Here is a 19,119-nt window from a genome sequence, read left to right on the forward strand (position 1 = left end):
AAGAATACGATTTCCAAATTGTGCTAGAGCCAAAAAGGAACAAACTGAAGCATACTCTATGACGAAACAAACTTATCTATGTCTTGCTTTTTACAGATAAACAGATGGAGTAGACGAGAGAGAAAATTGTACTCCTTAACTTGATCACCTTAACTTTCTGCTTCAATTATCTTTCACTGTCTTACTTTTAAGAATGCAGATAAATGATTTACCATAGTGTATGTGTGTGAAGTAGGGAGATTTCAGGCATTTTTAGCTGATCTTATAAGGAAATGAGGCTTATGTATCTCTCTATTCTCCCACATACCTTATTTTTTAACCCATGACCAATTTCAGTTAAATTTGAAAACAAAACACTGCTCTTAAAGATTTATAAATTTTGTCAGAAGAAAGAAGATGAGAGATGATCCTCACTAAAGGAAAAGTGGCATTATTACACAGCCCTTACTAGACAGCAGAGAAGCCACACAGAAGACAGCCATTATGAATGCCAAACGCAGAGCAAATGCGTAAGTATAGGTTTACACCTTATGAGACATCAGAGGATGCCATTATTAGACACAAGATAATAGGAAACAAAACTTCATTATTTCTCCTTATGGAGCTATTCTACCAAATTCTGTATATATGAGGAGTCATCGATTTTTTCCATACTGGGAGCCTTATTGAACATTTAAAAAAAAAGGGGGGGGCATCCTGATGATTTCCCTTAGTGAAGTGATTATTTGAATGTTTCTGGTTTGCTTTTTTAATTCATGTTTCCCATGCTAGAAAGAATCCTTGGTATGTCAGTGTATGACCTTTTACATGGCTGTGTTTCAATTTGCTAGACTGGAAACCACCATGAGAAGCAATGAAGAGAGTATTTGAAATTTAATTATGTGTCTGCATATGTACAAACCTGGGCAACACAGTTAAAAGGCCTGAAAACATCCAGAAAGACAATATGGCAGTTGAAGAATAAGCTTGTTCAGAAGTTGCCTGGATGTTTTCCTCGCAATCTGTCTTGCAGTCCATGAGTAGTCACCTTTCAGGAACTGATAGAATCTGAGAAAGAAGTAATTAGGATTGGGAAGGGGACAGCCCTGTCTGTTTAACAGTACACAGCAGGATACAAGGCTCAGGGGGACAGAGACCGATACTCTGCCACTCGAATACACATTGCCAATTTCTGTTTCACCAGCAACTGAAGTGACCCCTCAATTAAATAATCTCAGGACTGGACGCTGCTAATTATGGAGATGCAAGGCTAATTGTTGATGGCACTCAGGGAGTAATAAAGCTTTCAAAGCTTTACACTGCACTTCTCACGCTCCCCTTTACCAGATTTATGTAAATCTGTGTTGATGCAATACTGTGAGTCAGTGCAAGCTTTCCTTGGAGCGCAGATAAGTTTTGATTCCAGATATGCAACTCTGTGAAATAGCTACAGCCAAGGATCTGCACAGTTTAGAGGCAGTGACTGATACTGTCAACGGGACAGGGACCAGTCACTCTGGGACAGTGTGCTCTCCAGGGAAATCTCTTTCCTGCTCTTCAGAGCTGCACCAAAACCACAGTATAATCTTTGCAACAAAATGTTTTCTCCACGCATCTGCAGTCATTTATCACTGTGTTTTACCAACTATAGCAGTATGTTTTTTTCTGTTTTTTTTTTTTAATCTTGAAAATTACTTCTGTTTCTTCTCTGAGGGGGAAGTATCTTGAAGCATGTAGGCCGAAACTGGCTTAAATGGTAGGCATTTCAGGCAAATTGTGTGTTCTGAGTGAAGCCATACGCATATGGCTATGAATTGGGAAAGGTGGTCATGAGTTCCAATTTGCCCTCGGGGCAGAAGCTGAGAAAGGCAGCAGGAGTGGCTGCTCAGGAGGCGAGGAGAGAAGGCCCTGGGGCTTCACACACCATAGTCCAAGATCTGCTTACAGCATCATGTAGCTACGGCTTCTGCTCACGCTAACATTTTATTTCTGTGAAATAGCCTGTCCTTCTGCACTACTACCTATCCTTATCATAACTGCTTTCAACTGTCAGGTGAAAACTGAAATATTTTTGAAGCTGTTAGAACTCAAGCAAACCCAGACTCACAGAATCACAGAATCACAGAATCGCTGAGGTTGGAAGGGACCTCTGGAGATCATCTAGTCCAGCCCCTCTGCTCAAGCAGGGTCATCTAGAGCACGTTGCACAGGATTGCATCCAGGCGCATTTTGAATATCTCCAGAGAAGGAGACTCCACCACCTCTCGGGGCAACCTGTTCCAGTGCTCTGTCACCCTCACAGTGAAAAAGTTTTTCCTCATGTTAAGATGGAAGCGTCTGTGTTTCAGTTTGTGCCCGTTGCCTCGCGTCCTGTCGCTCGGCACCACTGAAAAGAGTCTGGTCCCATCCTCTCGACACCCTCCCTTCAGATACTTGTACACGTTGATAAGATCTCCTCTCAGCCTTCTCTTCTCCAGGCTAAACAGGCCCAGCTCTCTCAGCCTTTCCTCATAAGAGAGATGCTCCAGTCCCCTAATCGTCTTTGTAGCCCTTCGCTGGACTTGATCCAGTAGTGCCACATCCCTCTTGTACTGGGGAGCCCAGAACTGGACGCAGTACTCCAGATGTGGCCTCACCAGGGCTGAGTAGAGGGGCAGGATCACCTCCCTCGACCTGCTGGCAACACCCTTCCTAATGCAGCCCAGGATACCATTGGCCTTCTTGGCCACAAGGGCACATTGCTGCCTCATGGTTAACTTGGTGTCCACCAGCATTCCCAGGTCCTTCTCAGCAGAGCTGAGACTCGTCTCACTTCCTGCATTGTTTCAGTTCTGGGAATTCACTATTTTGCATTTGAAAATGGCAGAAGTACCTAAATCATTTTTCCTGGCTTTTATGCAAATCCCTTTCTGAATTCAGAGAGTGCTGAGGTGACAGCCCTGCCTCGGGTTGCTCTGTTATTCAAAGTTCTTCTCAGCTCTGCCAGTGCATCTTGCTAAAGGGTTCAGAAGAGGCTGATTCACCTAGCAGGGAAGGTGACTGAAACAGAGAGGGATGCAGGCCTGCCAAGAATGTAGGCTCTATGGTAATTAGGAAGTGGTGTTTCTCCTGTGTATAAAAACAACAGTGTTGTTTCAATGTTATTTTTCACTAACATTTTCATGAAAAAACCCTGAAGAATTTCCCCTCTCCTCCCCCAGATGCTCCATTGAAATATGTACCTGAAAAGATCTGGCTGAAAATAGAAATTCTTGAGATAAGAATCCTATAGCAGTATTTCAGGGCAATTCTATTTCACATTTTACGAGTCCATTCTCTGCTTTGGGATAAGCCCAGGCTATAAACTCCGTAATAGTCTGTCCAGCATGGAAGAGGTGCTCCTGTGGCAGACCCCAGGCTCTGGAAGAAAAAGTTAGAGCCTGGAGCATATTAACTACTGCTGCCAGAAGCAGTGGTTTATCATTTCAGACTTTTCTATGGGAAGTGGATAGTTTTTGAACAGAAAGCTGTATTTTGTTGAAAACAACCACAGAAAAAAGTGTTGAGGGAGTAAGTCAGGATTTAGTAATAGATCAGCTCAGCTGTGTTTTGCAAGGAAGGGAAGAAAGAAGATGAGGCTAAGATGCCTTAGACACTGCTTGTGTCATATTCTCCCAAAATGAAGCTGATTCATATTTGGAAATGATTTGACTGCAGGCAGATAGTTTACAACATAATGTATTATGTAGATTTCTACCTACCTAATTTACTTGTCCAATTAGATCAATTGAAATGCCTCAAGCACTTACTGAGGTTTGGTTCTATTTTGTAGCATTTTTAAGGAAAACTCACCATCTTTTCCTCACACAAATCTTGTCCCCATATTCTCTCCACTGTGTTCCTGGATCAGGATAACTGAAGCGTGTGTATGGGGCTGGGAGATACAGCCACAGAGAGAACTATTTGAAAGTGATGTTAATCAAAGGTTGCAGGAGGTAGTGGCTTCACCTGAGACTCTCCTGTGACATAGTAATTGAGCTTCATTTTTGTGGCTACATAACTCGGACACCATGTTTTGCATCGGACATTAAATTGCACGTTGAAGGAACTTCAGCAACCTGCATTGTGAAGTCCTACGAAAGTGGACCTATATACTTTGAGATTCAAAATTAGGGAAGGCACTAATTGCAAGCAGTTTTTGCTGATTCTCCTAAATAGTATTTCAGCCTCCTATGTTCCTCCCTACCTGTAGTGCTTCAGCTTTGAGTCTGTACAAATTATCAAATTAAAGCTGTTGTGAGAGCTCGGTTCAGAGCCAGTCAATGGGTGTCCTTGTTGCGCAGTGCTCTGGCCTCTGGCCAGAGGAGTTTCTAGCAATGGAGGGAGGAAGGGCGGGGTGGGGAGGCCACACTCTGTAATTGGGGATCAAAGCTAATTGTTGCTGCTTCCCAATGTGTAGGGGAGCTGTTCAGCTGCAAAAGGCAGGAGTGTCAGGAGACATCTCTCATCTGGACGTTTTGTCATCAGGGAGAAGTGAAGAGGTGAGTTTTGTTTTTTGCAGCATCTGTACAGTTTTTGTAAGAAAATTCTTTCCTCAAAATAGTTTGGCAATAAATTTATTTGATATGAGGCTTAAGTGTAGTCCAGGTTATGTAAAAACTGCATGTAATGTCCAGAAAGGAGACTGGTATAATAATGATATTACTAGAAATAGTTAATGATAACTATAGAAGCATACCTAGTTCACCTCACTTGTCAGGTGGAAAAAGGATGGGGAAGACATGTTTTGTAAAATGGAAATGCTGAGGCAAAAGTTCTTTAAAACCTTGAAGAAGTGGCTTTAGTTAGGATGAAATCCCACTCCATTAAATTCTATGAAGTTGTCTTTTATTTCTATGGACTAAGATTTCCCCACAGGTCTTGACACTACCAAAAGTTCTAACATTGCAGTTAACACAGAAAGGGGCAGATCACCATTTTTGTCTACTTTATAAAATGCATCTCCTGCTTACCGAATGACAGGAAACAACAGTAACTGAAATAGTCTTGTTTTCCTTCTCTGGTTCTTTATTCTTCTGGTAACTATGTAATGTAACATTATATAATTTTTAGCATTCATTTGAATACAAAGCTTTATAATAAATATATACTTCTTATTCTTGCAACAGATCACATTCATCTCTGTTGCAGAAGGAACTGTATAATCAATATATAGTTTCACTTTATTGTATTTCTGTATGTGTTGTACTCTCAACCCTTTCAGTCTGGATTCCAGCAACAACAGAAGCATAAGACACAAAATTCAGTCTGAAGTAGTCAAAATTAGACATCTAGCCAAATTATACTTTGAAGTTTATATGAATGGTGAAGGAGAGGATAAACACTTTTTGAATTAAGCCACTTTAACAGTCTTAAATAATCCAGCACAAGCCAAAGTTAAGAAATAGAGTGGGTTGGAGAATGGAATGGCAATGATTACTGGCTCACAGATTTCTGGAAAAAGTGGTATTACAGAGTTTCCTTGGTAAATCACCCATGATATGGTGGTCTAAATTTGACTGTCTTATTCAGAGCTGAAGGTAGGAAAAGGAGTACAGATGAAGCCTTTTATGGGAAGGGGTGAAAGAATGACTCATTCTTGCTTTAAAATATATTTGCAGTCCTGGGATTTTAGCTCTTCTGTGTTTTTAAAACATCATTTACTGAAAATGGTCAGTATAAACAAACTGAGTGAATGCCATATAACTATTTCAGCTTCTTCAGTTAAATAAAACGTTTATCATAGAGAGTTGTGCAAGTCATGATCTTTTGTCATGTCGATATGTTTTAATATATTTTTTGAAATAAGGTTTCTCTTTTCTTTTTTTATTAAAGCTTATCTTTCTCCTAACTATCCTTTACTGTAACAGGGAAGGCCTCAGAAGCTGCTCAAAGATGAAGGTGGATATTAAGAGCATGAAGAACTATCTCTATTGGCTGTACTGCCAGTATGAACTAATCACCTGCAGCTACCTCATGGAGCCCTGGGAAAAACTGCTCTTCTACAGTTTTAACGTTGCTGTGTTAGTTATGATAATATACACTGCTTACCTCTTTATCCCTGCCCAGATTAGCATGGCTTTTCAATTCTTCTTACGCTTACTTGGAAACCAACCTGAAAACAGTGCTTCTGTCATGAAATAACATTGGCATCATGACACTGGCTTTTGGATCCTCTTAAAACTTTTTCTTTCTTTTTCTTTTTTTTTTTTTTTTTAGAAACTGGTTCGGAGTGTTTGCAAAAACTGTTTTATTCTACAGTATCTTTTAGTTTTCTTCTATGTATTGGTACTCTATGACAAATTATGACTCTATGACAAATTATTTTGACTGACTGCTTTTTAAAGAGATGTGAATTTAAAAAACTGGCTGGTGTTACAAAGCTGGGTTTGGTATGGAAAAGCCATGATGCAGATTTTATTAGTCTGTGGAGAACTGCTTGGATATGGAGAGTTTTCATCTTGCAAAATTATATGGCATACATTTGTTCTTGTCTGCTGTAGCTTTGCTGACAGGAGAAACATGAACACAAAAGGTTTTGCACAATACTATACAACTATAAGCTGCTTCTCTAAGCTTGGTATGTATGTATTTATAGAATGATTTTATTATTTATTTAATTTGCCTCAGTTATTTAAATGCAATGAATTACTGACTGATTCATCATCATTATGTGAACAATACAGTTGATTTATTAAAAATGTGGGGATTTATTTCCATGAAAAAATAAAATTCTCATTTTCTTGGACTTAAAAAATTATTTTTGTCCTACTGGTTAAACTGGCTAAAGTATGCAAATCATATGCAAAACATTAAACTACATCTTCAGTTGAAAAACTGAATAAAATCCCTGCCTAAAAAATAACGTCCCTGATTTTGTCCTAAAACCCTCATTCTCCCAGTCTTCTGCCTCCTTTTATATCCTACCTGTTGAAAAGTGCCTGCTCTTGAGACTGCACAATTTGTAACTAACATGCCGGACATCCTGTAACCGTCCTTGTTTCAGAGTCCATGCCTTTTGAGCGTGAATCTCGGAAGCACAATACGCCTCTGCTCTCCGCTAGTTAGAGGGGGCTGCAGACTGTAGCTGGCTGGGGATGAAGAAGCAGAACAATTAACACAGGAACGACAGCCAGTGTTCTGTGTCGTTGCAACACACAATAGATTAGTAGCAGGTGCATAAAGGGTGACATAAATCTAACTTCGTTCCCACCAGACGGGAGTTTTCGTTTATCTTTCTATCATAGACATTATACCCTCTCCTTAAAGAGAATAGGAGCCTCTTACTAAGCGGCAATCAAATGACTTACGAACTGAGATTTGTTCATAGATTGTGATAAGACAAACTGAAGGTACTAATTATGTTACTTGTAGAAGTATTACTGCCATCTCTACATGCTATACAGTTACTTTCCAATTTATAATTGGGGGAAGCAAGACAGGATATGAAAACACTTCATTTGTGAACATGGGAGCAGCTGAGCTTAAACTTACAACTCTTTTGACAGTACCCAGGTGATCTCTAAATTCGTAAAAAACCTGTTTTCTATTTGATGCTTTCAGATCAGAATTCAATTGTATGTTTTATTAAAGTAATATATCAGCTAAAGTAATAATGTCTTGCCTTTGCTCCTAGTAGCTTTTCAGTATGTATATAGTTTTTACTACCATGTAGGAATAGAAAAGGGAACCATAGTATCTTATGTGGATTATCAGACTATTTGTCAAGACAAACATTTTATTTCAAAACTGTCAGCACAAATGCAGGTAAGCAATGCAGTATTTTGCATTATATGCGTTGGAGGGAGATACAGTATATTGCATTGTATAGCTGGGAAGAAAACCAAGTGGGTAACAGACCAACAGATATGTCTATTTCATTATGGTAGAGGACTACGTACACATACATGGAAAGTATTTGTCAGCGTTAAGGAATCTGACATCAGACTGAAGACCTAGGAACTCTTACACTTGGGTGTGTTTGTGATTTTTCTTTATTACTACCCTTTCCCTGTCTCCCCAGCGTAAACCCACTTGATGTTTGTTGTGGTTGCCTGAATTGCCTGGTGTCTCTTTTGCAATAGTCACCTTATGAGCACGTCTGCGTAGCTGCCCTGTTTGCATGCAGCAGTCCTTTGGCAGCGGCTGGTTCCCTTATGTCTGCTAGTCACAACAATGTCATTTCGGCTTTTCATTCTGCTCAACAGCAGCAAACATCTCCAGAGCTCAGCTATGTGAATTGAGCAAGGAGAACACCAAAAAGCAGAGAAGGAAACAAAAGACTAGGTGGTAGCTGAAAGAAAAATACTTCTTGATTAATTTTACCTATTAAAATCTTTTCCCTCCATGCCACCAAGATTCTCATTTGCAGAATAGGATTAAAAATATTACATTCAAACTCCACCTTGCAATTTCATTTTCAAAACAATAGAAACAAAAATACTAACCTGTTTGGGCACGTTCCTGTTGGAAGCGATGTTCTGAGAGCAGCCCAAGGTGTTGAATTGATAGAATAAAGCCCTGGTTCCTTATTTGCTAATATCGGGCCAGTGCATGGTCACCTGGTAATGTGAATTTGATTAAGAACAGGCATTGGTGTATTTTGATTTCTGTCAAAATAGCAAAGCACACGATGCAGTGTTTATCCCAGTTGTGGGAGAACAGATGATATCCAATATGGAATAAAGCCTGCCATAACACAGCCTGCTTCAACAAATTCTTCAATGAGCAGAGTTTGTACTAGTGCAGCAGTCTGCATTGTGCGACCACAACATTTTTTTTTTAATCTGGTAATAAGTGTTCTAAACCGAAATGTACTGTCTCATGGCACCATGATCTAAGTTAAGTAACAACCTAAGAGTTTTCAGAACGTTTGTCCTGCTGAGCATTGCTAAAGCAGAAAATATTTCAAGAAGAGAAGGAAATGGGATATTCCCTGTAATTCATGCCTGCATACCCCCCTCCGAGGACACTCGCACCAAGTTTAGTTCGCAAAGATTTCTTGTTAACACCAGTAGCATTTCCATCAAACTCTGCCTTAAGTTCTTGCACAACCAAGAACTAACAAGCAGAGGAAAACTAAAACTGGGGAGATTCTTGCACTTTTTCTCTATTTTAAACAAATTGGAGTGTTGTGTCATGGGTCCGTCAAGACCTCTGTCAGTTCTTATGAGCAGACTGTGCCGGTTCTCAAGCTACAGCCCTGCTAGAGCAGAAGGATGAAAACTTGCACAGAAGTACCTGGCGTTAGACAAGCGCCTGCCCTTCAGAAGTGCTGCACCACACAACTTTGCTGAAGGTTGCCCAACTGACACGCTGTCCCCCAAAGTGACAGCAAGGGGTTGTCTCTGCACCTGGAGGAATTCCCAGGATTGCTACACCAGGAGAACTGAAACAGCTGATGCAAGGGAGACTGTTGTTGTTGTTGACAAAATTTCTAGTACAGATAGGCCACCTACCTGTAGACAGTCTGTTTTTACACACACACACACACACACACACACACACACACACACACAGAGTAGGAGGTTGTTCTGAGACACTGGAGTGGCTGGTTAATCTCCCAAACATTAACATCAAAGGATTTGTTTGCTTAACAAGAGAACATCAAATCCTTAACATCAATGCCTGCCACACTAGATAGCTAACTCCGCACGCCTGTTTTCCAGTGTCAGTGTGGGCTGAGCTTTTGGGGCATGTGTGCATGGGAGGAGAGACTTTTTTTTTTTTTTTTTTTTTGGAAAAAAACCCCAACTTACTGCAGTTGCTGTTTGCAGGATTTGCTGCAGGTTTTAACAACAGTGAGATGTACAAAGAAGAGGTGCTTGTAGCTCTCTCCTAGGTCTCTTAACCACAGTGTACACTCGTATGCACAGTACACACGTGCTTAGTAACTTTCTGTCACTAAACAAAGAAATTAATTTTAGTATTTGCAAATGCAGATTTAAACGAACAAGCAACATTAATTTTACAAACTCAGTTCCTGACATATAACTAATATGATATTCTCCAATGTCATTTCTACTGTCCATCTTTGTGAATAGATGTGACCTGCCATTCCATGTATTCATAATTGGGAAGTTTATGTCACTGTGATATTATTTATTTAAAAATGAAAGTGAAGGTGACATGAAGCACCATTCATATCACTGTTTTGGGTGAATACTGACTTTTTAAAAGAATCTAATATTTAAGTTACACAACTTTCTGATGCTGGTTCAGCAAGAGTTGAAACTAAAGAACAAATTAATAAACATCTACAATAAAACAGCATAAGATTGCTATTTAGTATGAACTGTTTGATCTTTTACAACTATAATACATGGCAGTAGATTCACAACTTCATTATAAAAGTTTATTATTGTAGGACTTTTATACCTTCTCTATCATTAAATTTAAACTATAATCCATATTTTATTGGTCCAAATAGGTTAAACTTGCAAAAGGCAATGAAGACAATGAATATTTTATTCGTACAGAACTTGACCTCCTATGCTATTGATTACCTCTAACAATTTTTGGAGGCCTAGAATCAATTCATAATCCTTATTGTTACTTTCATTGTCTTTGCTATTACAATGTATGCATTTTGTCTTTGCTACTATTTACATCCGAGTGTAATTTGAGTTCTTATCTCAGATATTTGTTATCAGACTTGAAAATCCTGTTTCTACTATGAATTAAACTTGTCAGCACTTAATAGGCTCTGTATCCCACAGAATATCTTCCTTTTCATCTTGCATATGTGTTTAGAACAATGTTGAGTTTATGGAAGACCTTTTACAAAGCTGACCTTAAATTAGTCAGTCCTGCTTGTCTGAAACCTTCTGCTTAACTTTCCTGATCAGCTGAAACTACATCATGTAACAGCCTAATACCCCAGATAGTCTTACTTTGCTAGAAAAAATAAATTTCTACTCTACTGATAACTTCTCCAATATACAGTAAGCATACTCTTAAAATAATATTTACATTGAAATTTCTCCAGTTATTTTCCAGAGGGACAAATTTAAGAATTTGAAACTGTGAAAGTTTGTCTGCTAATGCTTCCCTGAGGAGGCCAGGCTTTGCCCCGTTCCTCTCTGCCGCGTTTTCCTATGACCCAGCTCCAGTAGCTTCTCATCTGTCTCGCTGACTTCTGCATCGCCCAGGAACTGCCGCCTGTCTGAGGAACTCTGACAAACAGCAAGGAGAAGGATTTCAGTAGGAGACATTTTACAAATCTTACCACTGCAAGAGACTGAAAGTATTGTCCCTTCTTATGCAGCTATCTTGATTAGATTTTGTTTTTGTTTGCACAGAATGTATAGAAAAGAACATGAAAAAGTAAGCTAGTCTTTCAGAAAGATGTTTCTACAAAGGCAAGCGTGAACATCTTTACCTAATATGATTATTCCTGTTTTGACTTGAAGGCACAATACTATACTGCCCCCGCTTCAGCTTGGATGTTTAATATGTGGTCCATAATTTCGTAATACAATTTTTCCACAAACTCTTCATCTGCTATTTAAAACTAGAGACACCTAGGCTCCTAAAGTTTACCAGAAAATTATTCAAGGTACCTAAACTGTTGTGGCTGGCTGTAACCGCTGCCTTAGTGAACAGAGCTTGACAGCTGAGCGGCTAAGAATTTACCTCCTGCTTATCCTGTAATGAATTCACAAATTCTGTTTGCCTGCTGGGTTTACACAAATAGCCAAGGCTGGTACGGGGCGGCCTTAAAAGGAGGAGAGCGATCCAGTAGCCTAATGGCTATGGCATTCATGTAAGGCAGAAGTGGTAGGCACTGAACTTGTATCTGTCACTAAAATTCCCAGCACATGAGGTCTTCTAAGGTAGGATTCTCTACAACCCTTCTACTGGGAGTGTTCCACTTTAAGGAATACATTAGGCAGGAAAACAGAAAATGAGTCTGCAGGTGCTCGATTATTCAACGTGCATGTGATTCCTGACCTTGCTCAAATTAATTCTTATTGACCACATAAAAATAAAACTCTCAGTAGGTGAGTTTCAATCCACCTCATGTAGCAGCTTGAGGCTGAAAGGCAAGCAGGCATCCTTCCAAAAGACCAGATGTGAAGGTTTTATCAAGTAGAGGAAGACCTTGCATCCAAAGCTCTCATTTTCCAGAAGAGTGTTTTAACTAGCAGGCAAAAGGGTTGCACTGACACTGTCACCTTCCTACCTTGTTACTTGGCGCTTATCTTCCTACCTATAAATCTGAAACATTTGTTAATACTTCACTGGGCTGAGGCTTTGATTCTCTCCCTCTTTGTAGCATTTCTCAAGACCCGTATAGGTGGCTCCTCATTTATCTTGCTGTTTTCCAGTTCCTAACTTCCTGATCCTTCCCAGGAATCCTAATGAGACTCGGCACTAAGGAGTCCAGTAGGAGACTTGGCCCTTCCACCCATCCATGCAGCTGGCCCCTCGCAATTGGAAAGATTAAACAATGGGATACAGACACGCTCCTTCGGAAAGCGAGAAAACAAGCAGACAGGAGAAGGCCTATTGTAGGAATTCCCTGTACCAAAAGAATGCTACATTTTAATTCCAGTGTTAGTAAAATACAACATCTTAAGACTGACTTAGCAAGGGCTGCTACACAGTTTCAATTTAACTGCTTTGTATTCTCCCGTTTGTTATTCACCTTTCCACGTAGAAATTTCACGTCACTGTTTTCTGCCAAAGCTATTTTAGAAAAGCAATAGGTGAAAAAACATTCCTTACTGTTGTTTAAAAAAGTCGGAGCAGCTAATGTGACTTGGACAGAGAAAACATCTCTAAAGTTGGAAACAATTCCAGAAGACACTATGAATTCAACTATTCTTAGGTGTAATCAGCTATTCTAAGGTGTAATCCTTAAGGTGTAAGCTAACCGCCCAGGCCCCCTTTGCAGCTCCAGCAGCTGCGGCACGGCTCGGGGACGTCCCGTGCGAAGGCAGGGGAAGGAAAGCAGGTGCTTCAGCAGCCGGCACTGCTCGCAGCTAGCGAATGCGAACACGACCAGCTCACGTGCTGCGCGTGGCCTATGAACCACTTGAGCTCCTGTGTGCTCTCCTCCATCCCGTGTGGCTACAGGCACCTCTGAGAGCGGGACGGGGCGCATGAGGGGCCAAGGAGCAAACTGAGCACAAGCCAACGCTCAGCTCGCAGTGACAGCACAATCGAAGGCTCTCCCGGACGGCCTTGGCTCTTCCTGCAGCTGCCGTTCGGAGGGGCACAAGTTTCCGTAAAAAAAAAAAATTAAACTTTTTTGTTGCTTCCTACTGCATGTTGCAGGTGGGAGCTACACAGGATATCACTCATGAAATTAAAATATAGTGCTGAGAAACACTTTTGTTTTTAGAAAGCTGGTTTAGATTCAAGTAAGCCAATTCTGCACTTTTTTTTTTTTTAAAAACTAACTCTGAAATGGTCCAATTCTGCACCCATTGACTTTAGAGATGTGTATTAGTACCAAAAGTCACAGGACAAAGGAAAACCAGGTCATATAAATCCATCATATTGTCACTAGGGAGGGTCACTAAACCTATATTGTTCTTAGCAGGTAACAATACAGTCTCTACTAGCATGCCACCCTCTTTATCTTTACAAAATTTTTCCTAATGTTCAATCAAAATTTCCCTAACTGCTGTTCATCCTATATGTAGGGCCATAGAAACCAGAGTATTTGTATCCTGTAGCAGCCTTTTCTAATCAGAAGACTGTTATTTGAAGATATCTAAGGCTGCTTTCAATTATGTGTCTATGCAAGGCTAATTTATCTGCCTAAGGAAGGGATTCTGAAGGCCAAGGTAACACTTCAACTCGACTTTTGATTATTTTTTGAATATAGCTTTCTATTATTTTAAAGAAAATTTGTTTTCAAGATTAAGTAATCTTGCAGTACAGAATGAAGGGAATTGTGTATGATCTAAACTGCACCCGATATTACTAAACTGATTATTTTTGGTACATAATACAAAGTTGTAAACTCCTTGCTTTATGCTACCTATCAATAACAGCTATAAAAAAACCTTATGTGTATACTACTGGAAGATGATTTAATAACCCCATGGAAAAAATGCTAAAGGAGATAGATGAAAGCTGTAATAAAGACTTACTTCCTAAGACAGCGCTTAGATCTGTGAAAATTAACATTGAGGATTTTTGTTTCTAAGTCATGTAAAAGTTTTGTAATATTTGTGATTGTTAAACAGGAAGCTGAGCACAATTCCCAAACGTGAAACACAGCTAAAGTTAAAACAAAAGATTACAGTAACTCAAAGAACAAGTCATTCCAAGAATACTGTAGTCATTAATAAACTGATATTAAAAAGTCAAATTAAACTTACAGAAAACCTGAAGTAGCTATGAATACCCTAACTTTTATAAAGCATTTTAACACCAGGTAACCTCACTAGCGGGTGAGAAAGCTACAGAAATAGGAACCCTTCCAAGAGACTGTACCAGGCTGAAGATAAAACGCCTTAGGAAAGAGCAATTTCAGACACTTAGGAAACGGAGGTAAACAAATGAGCTATATATGGAGTTCAGATGCTGCCAAGGTTAAACTGCAGCTGTCAACATTTTCAGGATTTGGACTAACGAGAATTCCTGTTAAATCCCACTTGGAGCATACACGTCCTTTTGCTGGCTCTGCCTCCTGCTAGGCTGCAGAGTTTAGCAGGCTGCGTATGGAAACAGGCACCTAACATGCGTAGCCACCTCGGTAAGCCAGCTGGAAGAGCTGCCCAAGCGCTGTTGCTCTCCGTGGCATTCCTACGAGCACTTCCACCAGGCAGGCTCAGGCATCTCCTTTCGCAGTGTGCCTGCTTCTGCGGATCTTGTGCTTTGGGACTAATTCCCTGTAATTGCGTGCTGGAAACCTGCACGCCTAACTCTGAACTGAGGTTTCCAAAGAGCATCAGGGAACCTAAGATCCAGACAGCGCAATACGAAGTGGTGCAACGCTCATGCTCCTCGGGGGATCCGGGGCCCCTAAAGGACTGAAGTAGCTGTACTGCCCAGGCTCCCTGCATAGTTCATTGAAAAAGCTGGGTAATGTGGCTTGGCATATTCCCGCACTTCATCACTTAAATTTAAGCCATCCTCCACGATCTCCCTCTGGTAACTTTAATTCTGGATTATTTTGAATATGATCATACATCTCTAATGCAAAAATCTAAAACAAACCTAGCACTTCAAATGACTGAGAGCTTTCTCTGCTGTTTGCATTCACACTAGTTTACGTATGTCAAGCTTTCATACATTAGCGTAAATTCATTTCAGCACAAGCACAATTAAAAATTGCATCCCCTTATATCTCTGATCAAACCAACAAAAAGGTATGAATTTACAAAGACCTACGTTAATACCAAAAGTGAAAACCATTTTGTTACAGCCCATCTGCACTGCTTCATCATGCTAAGTAGTGTACGAAACAACCTGCCCAAATAATTTATAGATTAAACAGTTTCCATCTATCATTTAAAGCTTGTCACTGAACACGGATTTTAAATCAGTCTCCCAACATCCTTACAGTCCTTGGCACATCTGAAGCATTTTCTTAACTAATGTGAGAAATTACATTAGTTGCAGATGCATGTCATATATATTGTTTCATTTTATAAAGCTGAATATTCAAATTACATAAAGGCACTTTTATTTTCTGATAATTATGCTTGGAACAGATCCTGGCAAATTTTAAACTTGATCTCCTGTTTTTTAAGTGTCTTAACCAAGTTCCCAGCCTATTCTTATGCTGAAGGACAAGTACAGAAAACTTAGTCAGATAAATTCTGAAGGCAATAATATTCTTTACTATGCAGTTACGTTCTGGAATGAGCTACAGCCAACACCACCAAAAAACTATGAAACCCAACACAGGAGTCTCGCTCCTATATTTAACTGTTGTTCTGGGAGCACACAACTAAAATAAGCGGCCTTGGCAGAGCGTAAATAGAGGGAATCTGCTGGCAGAAGGAGCAGATTGCCAGGAATAAGTCCTTTAACAGCAAGATCAAAGAAGCTTTTTTTGTCTTACCTTCCCTGAGGTTTGGTTTTATCAACTTTAAACTTAAAAGAAAACACGTAGCAACTACATCAGCAAAAAGAAGAACTGGACAAAGCTTTTCAGAGTTCAAAGCTAGCTTTTCTTTGTAAGAGCGGAACAGACTGCTTTTGAAGCCATTAATGTGAGGGAATAGTGACATCAGGTGGACTGTTATATTCATCACAGGAACATCTCAAAAGTTTTCCTATGCCCATTTCTGCAGAAGAGTGTGGAAAATTTCTGCCTGCCACTGCAGATGACTCCTGACTAAAACGAGACGGCTGGTCCCTCTCTGGCTATGTGTTGCAGCATCCCAGCAAAGGGTATTTGACCATTCACAGAAAAGTACTTAAAACATACCCAGTACTTTGCATTCTGTCTTCAGCATGTTTCAGTTACTGAAAAGGAAAATAAGTATGGATAGCAATCCTTGCCCACCTCACATTATCAGCAATTTGTGAGGGCCAAGTCCTGTCCCACCGTGCTCCCTTCTGCGCCTGGCAGAGCCATTGCTGACCCCAGCCTACTCCCCTCACCAGTTCCCCGGGAGAAAGAAAAGAAAGCGCATCATAGGAAAAACTCCCTTAGCTTAAATAGCTACTTCTTCCCAGCGTTCCCAAGCAGGGAAATCAGTGATAGGGCTAAAAGTCTGTAAGAAGCCCTATTCGGTTTCCCATTGTAAAAGCTTTGCTTCTGAAAGAACAAGACATTAGCTGTTTTGAAGGACAAAAGCTCGTCTCTGCTGAAACTGAATCTCTTCAGCTGGCTGCACCTTTTTTCTTTTTTTTTTTTTATACTTTAGAAAGTATTCTTTCTGTTCAGTCTAATATGTTACCACATGTGACAAGTACACTTCAAACTTAACCATCATACCACTACTCCAGAGAGCCCTCTTCTATCTGCCTTACTACACATAGGTTACTACACATCCTGCTCCTGCTTAGTGTATGCTCTCACACATACACTGTGCTAAGTCCTCTACACACATGTGCATATAATTCATGTCTCCAAAGAAAACCCCCTCTCCCTCCAGCAGACTGGTGAGATGTTTTGCTTCAACTCTTCTGATTCAAAGTCTGGGTGAAAATAAATAAATAAATAAATAAATAAATAAATCGCTAAGCAGCTATGTCTCATGAATCCTAAAGCAACTTCTGTATAGTATAAAAAAGGGGCTTTCTCTTTGCGCTGTGGCTCTTAATCTACAAATAAGAGTTTTTTCAAAAGAAATGCAGGGTAAAGTGGCAGCCTTTTCATCTGTTGTGAATTAAGTACCTGTTGTCAAATTACTCAGCCAGTGTCACTGAGAAGAACTTGGCAAACATTTCAGTTGCTTATATACCATCTAAGCCTCTTTTGGCTCCCAACCGTTTAAATGTTAAAGGGACACTGTAAACTTGAGGACCTAAAATTAGAACTTTGTTTGGTTTCAAGTACACATAGCTTACCCACTCATCCGAGCGCTGTTACTATGTGTTACCAGCCAGCAAACAAATGCACAAAAAGCTAAGCAGTAGGCTTGGATTTATGACTTGTTTGTCTAGCATGTTCAGTATGAGATTTTTCCAGACAAGTCCCTTGCTGAAAGACACTTGGAAACTAATACAGACTGGTAAAAGACTGGGGGGGGCACAGAACAAACACAGAATGACAGGACAGCAATACATCCGAACTTACTGAGACATACTACGAAGGAAAACATCGGAGAGGAAACAAAAGGGTTGATCAAAGCGGCACAGTTTAAAACAAGCTTTTGTTCCAGCTCCCCCTTCATTTCCCAACAAGAGGACGCTTGTTCATTACCAAGTGGGACAAGATAAAGGATTGATCACTTCCACCTTGGCCAGAAAAAGCACAGCCCAAAACACATCCCACCCAGACACCTTATGAACTGGCCACAGGTTACAAATTAAAGCTCTTCAAAGATTTCCACAGATTTGGTCCAAGAGAGTCACTAGAACTGAGTTTTATCTATATGTCCTCAACACTACTGCCCCCACAGTATAATAACATCTATTGTAGTGATAATTCAGGTCAGCTATGCAGCTGCATTCTCATGAATGCTTTTTTCTGAGCATTGTTTTAGCAGTTTCTATACTGAACTAAGTTACTAGTATGAGATAAATTGTACCTCCAGTTCTCAGCAGCTTTATGGATTTTTTTCTTAACTGCTTTTCTACACAGTAAAAATACATGACAAAGTTCCTGAGAGAGGAAGCAGAAGAGCTTAGCGTGACACAAATACACAGTAAAAAACAGCACTCCTAAGGGATGCCTGAGCTGCTAACTCAACCTCTAACTCCAAGAGAAGGCTTATAGCGCAGCTACATCAAAATTGCCTTCCAAACTTCCATTTCTCCCTTTACAAATGGATGATTACAAGATAGCCAGAAACAAACAAACAAAACAACCAACCAACCGGGAAAAAAAAAAAAAAAGAGAGAGAAACCACCCTGAACCTAACTCCATCGTTTATAATCAAAAATTCATTTGCTTCTTATGGATACTGTCTGGGCTCAAACACCAGGAATACAGATACAGCTGGAATCCAATGAAGTCACACATGGTCAGAAATGCTTAGTCAACAGCTGACATTTAAACTAAAGATTAAGGCAAAATTTCTCTCACGTAGCAATGTCCAGCCCACTGCCAAGGCCTTGATTGTTTCTTAATTTTTCTTTGAGACCTTAAAAAGCTGTCTAGTACTGTCAAATTCAGAAAGGTGTTCCTGACACCTCATCAGCAGACACTACAGAGAAATAGTGCAGTAAATTTTCAGCCCTATATGTTTCACAAAAAGTTAATTCTACAAACATACAAGTAATGACAAATAAACTCAGTTAAGTGTTCTCATTTTATGAATTACATAGAGTAATCACTAATACCTCTGTAACTGAATCCTACACATCTCTTACTAATTTTCCCAATTTTACATTATGAGTATTTCCCTCTTTCACATATGCCAGTTATTTTGAAACACGTTTTCTGAAGAGTTAAAAATGAAGTGGCAAAATTACTCTTCCTGCATGGTATGTTTCCCTGTTTCTGTTCAGTTAAATGAAATGTATGCTCACATAAACTCTTAG

The sequence above is a fragment of the Apteryx mantelli genome, chromosome 9 (genome assembly GCF_036417845.1).
Source record: "Apteryx mantelli isolate bAptMan1 chromosome 9, bAptMan1.hap1, whole genome shotgun sequence".
NCBI lineage: Eukaryota > Metazoa > Chordata > Aves > Apterygiformes > Apterygidae > Apteryx > Apteryx mantelli.